This window comes from Camelina sativa, chromosome 9 (genome assembly GCF_030686135.1).
Source record: "Camelina sativa cultivar CO46 ecotype springtype chromosome 9, ASM3068613v1".
Lineage (NCBI taxonomy): Eukaryota > Viridiplantae > Streptophyta > Magnoliopsida > Brassicales > Brassicaceae > Camelina > Camelina sativa.
Window position 1 is genome coordinate 8306487 of NC_141888.1, and position 8750 is coordinate 8315236.

At 36.8% G+C, this 8750-nt stretch overlaps 1 long non-coding RNA gene and 1 other non-coding gene across 2 annotated transcripts; one reads left to right on the top strand and one right to left on the bottom strand.

The window, feature by feature from the left end:
* The first annotated feature begins 313 nt into the window (after window positions 1-313).
* Window positions 314-420, top strand: LOC147937912 (small nucleolar RNA R71). The gene has a single exon (XR_015567581.1). It is a non-coding gene; the product is annotated as a small nucleolar RNA R71 (small nucleolar RNA).
* Window positions 421-3417: 2997 nt separating this feature from the next.
* LOC147937913 (uncharacterized) lies at window positions 3418-4411 on the bottom strand. The gene is made up of 2 exons (XR_015565765.1): window positions 4227-4411; window positions 3418-3954 (listed from the first exon to the last, which is right to left on the bottom strand). It is a non-coding gene; the product is annotated as an uncharacterized LOC147937913 (long non-coding RNA).
* Between the last annotated feature and the right edge of the window lie 4339 nt (window positions 4412-8750).

Consider the following 8750-nt stretch of genomic DNA (forward strand, 5'->3'; position numbering starts at 1 on the left):
CCATCTTGTTGCAGAAACTGCTTCTTCCTCTGAGATTGCATGGACATGCTGCTGCTGGTTGAGGAGCTTATCTAGCTTGTCATTGAGGGCTTTCATGTCCCTCTTGTACTTGGCATCTTCCTCTCCAGTAGATCGCACAGTGCGATCATATTCCTCACTGTAATGCCCATCAGATTGAGCCAAGTTATCCACTAGATCCCAACCTTCATCGACATCCTTGTTTAGGAAGTTACCATTGCTCGCGGTGTCCAGCAACATCCTGATCTTAGGGACCACACCTCGGTACAGAGTACTTAGCAAAGATGCATTGTTGAATCCATGATGAGGGCATCTGCTTGTGTATCCCTTGAAACGTTCCCAAACTTCACTGAACGTCTCATTGTTCTTCTGAACAAAGCTGGAGATGTCATTTCGCAGCCTTGCGGTTCTGGAGTTGGAGAAGAATTTGGCTAGAAACGCCTTTTTGCATGCTTCACAGGTGGTGATGGACTCCTTGGGGAGTGATTTCTCCCATATGTGTGCCTTGTCTCCCAAAGAGAATGGGAAAAGCCGGAGTTTGAATCCATCTTCACTAACTCCATTGATCTTGGTTAGACTGCAGAGCCTATCAAACTAATCAAGATGGTCCAATGGGTCCTCCATTGGCAATCCATGAAATTTGTTGCTTTGTATCATCTGGATGAGACTACTCTTTATCTCAAAGTTGTTGTTCTGAACAGTAGGTGGCACAATGCCATGTCTTTGAGTGTGAGTAGATGGAGCATCTCTTGCTCCTATGTTGGTCCTCTCTTGAGGAGCTGGTGGACCATTCTGATTGTTCATTGTCTCTTCAATTGTTGGTGGTTGTGGTTACTGGGCTTGTTGTTGACGGAGTAACCTTGGTCTGTCGATGTTGTCGATGAAAGGACTCAAGTGTTGGCTACCCTTGGATCGTGTTTGCATGCACAATCAGTGAACCAAGTGAGTACACGAAGGTCAACCCAATCCACGTGATCGAGTGACGGGTCGGGTGGGTGCTCGGGTTGTACCTGAAATGCAAAACAAACAAACACGAAAGTAAACAAGTCAGTACCGAACCAAAGTCTATAATAGAACTTGATCTAGCAAGTGCTGAAATCTTAAACATAGCAAATAAATTCAACCAAATGGCAACGGCGCCAAATTGATAACAGGTTTTTCACCCAGGGTATCAATTCCCTATGCAGTTGTAGTACAAAGGGTTATCAATCCAAATGGTTGTTATGCTAGCATATGAGATATGACCAGAACTATGCAAGTCAAGCCAAGCAAGAAATGGTTTTGATCTAACAATCCAAAAATAAATAAAAGAAATCAAATAAACAAGAACCACATGACCAAAGCACTCGATGCAAGCATTCGAGTACTGGATCGGGTGGGGGATCGAGTAAACAAAGAAAGTATGAACAACTCGAAGGTGTACACGAAGCTGGTGATCGAATACCAGTTCGGGTATAGGGTCGAGTGATGAATAAAAATGTAAACAATCAAGATGCGAAAGCTTCTAAGGATGGGGTAATCGACTCCTAAGTGTTCCTGACCAGTATGAATGAACTACATACCTCAAGCAAATATTCTCTAGACAATGAATCTCTAAGATCTTGTTAAAACACTCTCGTGATAGAAACAATCAACCTTGATCACTTTCCTACCCAACTCTTGTTGGAGAAACATGACCAAGCAGGTAATACAAACCGATTCATTATTGTCAATAAACTCCTTACACATCTAATCTCTTAGGCTAAGTGAATAAATCTCTAGCATTGATTGATTCAAGCATTTCATCTACATCTCTCAATGGTAAAACACCTTAGATCTAATCTCAACCTCTCGATCTGTTGATAGAATTAAGAACACCAATCTAGAAAGGAATTTATAAAACATAAACAACCAAGCTAAGACATCCTAACCGATCAAGAACACCTATTTGTCTATCCCATCCCTAGAAACTTTATTTCACTACTCAGATTTCATTGCAGAAAACACAAAAGCATAGATAAACAAAAATTGCATTGTATTGAAAAATAAAATAGAAGTGAAGAGTACATAGTAGAAATCTAAATTGATAGCAAAAAGATGTAAAATAAATCCTAACAAAGTAGAGAAAAAGTGTTTGAGTCGCTCAAGATCTCTCTCAGAAGCTCTCGCTCTCTGGTTTGAGTATCTGCGGCGTGCTAGGGCGAGAGCACGAAGAGGGGGGTTTATATATGGAAACCCCTTTAACCTAGCTTCCCAGTCCTGCCCGAGGGTCTGCTCGATAAGGTGCACGAGGATGAGGTCGTGTTACTCCTCGGGTAGGTCTTCGGGTTGTTTTTCCTTCTCTTGAACGCTCCTCGATCGGGTTGGGGTTCGGACTGTTCTTCCTGCTCAATAGCTCCTTCAGGTACATGCTCGGATTTAACCTTGTTTCTCCCCATTTTAGGCTCTAAAGTACCTATTTTCATCCAAAGTATGCAAATGCAAGAATGCAACACCCTAAATGGCCTAAATGCGAATTCCTACAGTAAGTGACCTAAAAATGCTAGGGTTAGGGTATAAACAATGCAAAATATGGACAAAAAAGGATGCTTAAAACATGTAAATTAAAGAGTTATCAACTAGTGATGTTAAAACGGGCGGCCCAGGCCCGTTTAGGTCTTGTCAGTTTAGACCTTGCCCGTTTAACTAATTGCCTATTTAAGGGCCTGACTGGTTCAAACGCTGCGGTTGCGGTTGCGGTTGCGGGAGATTGCGGAAGCGGGTGATTGCGGTTTCAAGCGTTATTAAACGTTTTGAACGACTGGTTTAGCGGTTTAAAATTGGTGCGTTTGCGGGAGGTTTATGACTGGTTGACCAGCGGGTGCAATAGCGGTTGGAACATAATAAATGTGATATATAATTATATAAATGTTTTAAAATATCAAAAACTTTATTAAACTTGATTTATAATTAAAATTCATTAAAAATACTAAAATAATTATTAAAAAAATAAATAAATTTCATAATGAAATACTTATTATTTTATGCATTTGGCTTTTTACCAAAACTTTAATCAAGTAATTTGATAAATGACTAAGCATATGTTTTAGATCGTAGATCTTTTTTCTTAAATCTCACACACTCAATAAGTTCTGTGGGGCAGTATTTGCATCGGTAGTAATGATCAAACGAGAGTTGAGAAGAGTCACTCGTGATTTGTTTTTATTTTTCACAAATAATCTTATTTTCTTAAAATTCTGATGAAACGTTATATTTATTTAGATTTTTTTGAAATTATGTGTGATGTGCCATTAAATTTACATCAAGTTTTCCGGGTTATTGTTAATTGAAATATTATTTTCTTCCAATTGTTTATTTTTTTAATATTTTCAATCGTATCTGTACTTCATTTTTCTCTCATCCTTAATGAATAAAATAGTTAGGTAAAAAATATATAAAAAATATATTTCATTATCATTGATCTGTTTCAAGTTTTTTCTCAAAAAAAAAAAAAAATTTGAAACGCAAACGCCCGCAACCGCAAACGCTTGCGGGAACCAGCTTTTGGAATTCAACGGTTGGGAGCGATTGGGAGCGACTGGAAGCGATTGGGAGCGATTTGTGTGATTGGCCCCAAACGCTAGCAACCGCCCACAAACGCAAACGCAGCGTTTGCGGGAGCTAGCGGGAGAACCAGTCAAGCTCTAAATCCATTTAAATTTGATGCCCGTTTGTTTAAGCCCATACCTTGGTTCGTGTACACCCTTTTAGGCCCATTTAAGTTATATGTGTTTTTTTTAATCAAATAAAAACACATATAACTCGTTGTTGCCAAAAGTCTCAAATAGAGAGATCATAAAAAAAGTTAAATCGGCTTCAAGATCATTAGGGTTTTCAAGTAATTAGGGTTCTTCAATTTATGTTTCTCCCTCATTCATCTTAGTGTCTTCATCTTGAGCATCTTCCTCTCAAGGGTTCCTTAACCATTCTCAAACCAGACCAAATATCAAAAAACACAAACTTTACACAAACCTTCATAAAACTACAATGAACACGATCTGATATAGCAAATTTCAATAACCCACAAATCCAATTCAACAAAACTACAATCTCGTATGAAAGACAAAACCGACGAAGCCAAATGAATCATAAACACAAAACAAGACCAACACCAAGCAAATCAATAGAAATGCAGAGAGAGAAACAAAAGATGGGTTTTCAAATTGAATTAAGGGATTAGAGAGAGAGACCTTTGAAAGTGAGATTAGAGAAAGAAGACGCGACTCTCTTATTCTGATCTCGCCGGTGGAGAGGATTCTTAGGGATCAACAAGCAAATGATTGAGTCGTTGTGAGTCTCTTGACTCTTGATGGTGGAGAAGATTCATAAACAGAAAAAAAAAATCAAAAATAATATCGTTTTAGTTCAAGAATTCAGAAAAAAAAAATTAGACTATCCATTTAAAATTAGTTAAAACCCGTTTATAAACGGGCTTAAAAGGGTATACCCATCTAAAATTTTTTGTTTTTAAATTGAGTTTGGATCAAAAGATAATATATTGAACCCGTTAAGCCCTGTGGTCTTGATGCCCAGTTTAACATCACTGGGTTACACCAGCCACTCACTAACAATATCGAATCAATGTTTGATATGGTACTCACAATTTTTAATACAATGATGATGAGTAGCAAGTATATTGGGAAATATATATTGGAAAATATTTAATGAGTAGTTGGCTGGTTCATGGGAAAAATAGTTGTTAGTTGTCCATTAAATATTTAATGCTACTCATGATTTTGACTAACAAATGATTTTGCTTAAAAGTAATAAAAGTAATTTATAATTTTGACTAACAAATATTTAAAAAAAACATATTTCCCAAGAAAATTAGTTGTCCATTATGCTTACATTTCGTCAAAATCATTTGTTATCTTGGGAAAATTACTTAAATCATTTGACGAAATGTGAGCTTAATTTAATGGACAACTAACTAATTTTCTTGGAAAATATTTTTTTTACCATTTGTGCATGATGCAATACAAAATGAACAAACGTCTTTCTTCTGACAAGATCTTTATTCGCTTATTTGGATTCAAATAATACATTTTACCATTATAACTTGTAAAATCATGCAATAAGCTAGTATTTATAATACACATCAAATACAAGTATACAGTGTGTAAATGCACGACCATGAAGATGCATGTGCATTAGATGTTCATTCGTCATTTTTTTAAAGCTAATATATAGTTGAACACATTTTAATTTTATATTTTTTCATCACTAGAATGCAAGTGCATATTTCTGTCTAAAGGATGATGAATAATACATATATATATATATATATGGTAATTTAAAAAAAAAAAAAATCGTATATTATATTTTATTATATAAAATTTGGTTTTCAAAATTAGAAATTACTTTTAGCCAATGCATATCAGCGGAAAATATATATACATATACTTATACAATATATTATGTATGTTGAACGCATTAGAAGTAATTTGTGACAAATAACATCCATTATCACAATATATGATTTGATGTTTATATAAGTTTCAAATAAAATATAATCATTGCATTTAATTATGTTCTAATTTTCATATTATAAAAAATGATATAATGTTTTTTAATTTTTGGTAAAGAAATAGACTTAAACGTCAACAAATATACCGGGAAAACCCTAACTAGGCGTTATACATTAATCAACCAAGCCGGATATTTCACTTAGCTGAAATTATGCGTTTAGTCAAATATCATTAACTTTTACTTAATAAAATAATTATTTTTTTGAGTTACAGTATGGTTGTTTGACATCCTTACTGATTTGATCTTTTCTACGTAAAACGTATATCATATCAAGTTTTATATGAAATAAAACTTATGATGTGCTATTTGTGAGAATTGCCCTTATTAGTATTGCAAGTTTATTTATTTTGCATCAGTTATCTATTTGCATCTAAATATATTTGTTTCAAAAAAAAATTTGTTTTTAAGTAAAAAAAATGTATATTCCGGAAAACAAAAGCCCAAAAGTAAAGCCCATTATTGAAATATAGTCGGGTTTTGTCGGTCCATGTGAGTTTCTTTGGCGGTATGTCATACGATACAAACCCTAAATATTTGCATAGGTTCGTTAGTACTTATTAGATAATCTTCTTCTCCTACATTGTATTTATCATAATTTTTATTTTTTAAGTGTATTTATTATATTACTATTTATAGAATAAGTGCATGTAACTATTTTAAAACTAAAGTATTGTAATCTTGTGCATTGTCTGTTTTTGCATGGAAAAGTCTTCTTTAAGTGAACAGGACGTAACTTGACTATCTTTCTACACCAACAGGACCCATGTCAAAGTGGAAAAAAACTACACAATAAAACAAGTTGTGTGATAGGTCGATTTCAATATGCAAATTAAAAAAAAAAAAAATTACTTTAAGAAACAAGGATGAGCATATATAGTAAGTTGTGAAAGATACAAGGCTGGAAGATTTGAGGTACATTGTCAGATAAGGGACCCTCTCGTTGAAGCAGAGGCAATACAATAGTCAACATCTTATCATTATCAAACCACAGTTCATGCACACATTACAATTTACTCAAAAACCTTCAACATATTACATATCATATATAAGTATGCGTAATGCGTGTGATAAGGGACCCTTTGCTTTGTGTGTGAGCATTAATGTTGTGAATCTTATGTGTTTGTATAATTATATTTTTGATACGAGAATGAGTTTGTTTCGAGATTTATAACTGCAAGTGCCTAGATGATCCATATCAATTTACCAAAATGAGATATACAAAACAGTAAAGTAGTTAAACCCCTAGTTTAATAGCCATGTAAATCACTTCTTGATATTTTATTAGTTGTTGATCTTTTTTTTTTCTTTGGACAAACGTATGGTTTCATTCATTCAAATTCAACCAATACAAGAGTAACAGATCATAATCCCATAGTTTAGAATATTACAAAGAAGGACTTTTTCCAAAGCCTTACACAAAAAAAACATAAAACAGCAAGTAATGATCCATAAGAGCTTTGAAACAAGTACTTAAAAGTAGCTTGGGACATGTGAGATCATGGTTACTTGAGTGATCATCCTCGAGGGACCCAAAGGACGACAAGATAGTCATGGTCCTAAGACTCTTTGACTTTGAATAGAGAATCGGAGTCAAATACCTCACCTTCGTGAGGTGCAAATGCAAAAGTCATGCATTGACATGGATTCGGTAGGTAGCGGATTTGGTGGTGGTGATGATGCTGAAATTTGGTTGCCTAGCTTCGTCAGATGAGAACCTTAGCATACCGGGCGAAAGACCAAAGGGCTGCAAACCAAAATAATCATACCAAACAAAGGGACCAAAAGCCAGAATTTGCCAAAGAGATGTATCAATCCGTAACGATGCAGGTGGGTCCTCTCTCAGATGGCGCCCATAGCCAAGGAGATAAAGAAATCCACACAAAGCAGGTAGTCGAAATGACATTGAGCAATTAGCGATAGGCATGGGCTTTTGGGATGTTGATATTACAGACAGGATGTGGTTACTGGAGATAGTGCTGGAAGAAGGTTGCTTTGCTTCGTCAAATGAGCATCTTGGAGTACAGGGCAAAAGACCATAGAGCTGCAGACCTTTACAAACAGACCAATTCAAGGAAGAATAAACTAGACCAAGCCATGGAAGTATGACAAAAAAGAACAATACAGGTGGACTCTCTCTCAGATGGCGCCTTTTGCCAAAGAGATAAAGAATTCCACACAAATCATGTAATCGGATTGTCAATGAAAGAGTTCAAGCAAACTTATTCTTATGGGTTGGTGGTAACAAAGGCAGGGATTGGTTTGGGGGTTTAGGTTGAGTACTGGAGGCGCTAGATGGTTTAGAAATCAAAAAGCCTTGGTTCATCCAGTTGAGATACCCAGTAAGCAATGACTCAAGTTGAACAACAACTAGGGATCTAGCATAAACTCTGAATATCCAAAACACTCTAGGCCAATGGAGTCTACAATGCAGTCTTCGAACAAGGAGATCGACCAATGACCCTAGGTAGTTTTTCTCGGATACCAAGGAAATAGATAGAGGTAAACCTGGATTTGGAGAGTTAGGCAGTAACACTTGGGATGCATGCAAACCGAAAGCAGATCTTGGGTTCATCCATACAGATCTCAGAGATACTGTGAGAAACCCGGGAGATTGAGACGCACGGCGGCTTCCTGAAGAGAGTGAGAAGAGCTTCAACTTCTCTGTTGAAAGCATACTCTGTTCTGCCAAGCTTAACGGGTGACTTGTTGTGTGTGTGAGGCGGGAGTCGAGTAAAGGAGGCGAGTCGTATCTCTGTAGACATCGTTATCCCTCGGTGCCGTCTTCGTCTCGCAAGACTCATGTGGCGAAGGAGAGAGGGTTCTACCAAGATGACCACCTTTTCAGATCGAGAGTTGAGAGGAAAATTGGACTCTAGTGCCGCCAGCAGAGAGACTGAGACAGAGAAGCCAGGAGGGGATCTAGCCAAGCTTCGACTCCTTTTAGAACAAGTGGTAAGCAAGCCTTCACTGCGATTTGGGTTAGTGGAGACGGTTTGGGAATGATTCAAAAGGGGAAACAAAAAGGGGAAAAAAGAAAGAGACTTTGCTCTAAGATAGTACAGGAAACTAGACGGAGGGTTAAGGGACGAAAATTTCCGACACCGACTGTAACACCCCGACCCGTTCTAGGCCAAGAACAGACCGAGAGCATCACGTGTAGGACGCCCGCAGCCGGCGACCGAGGT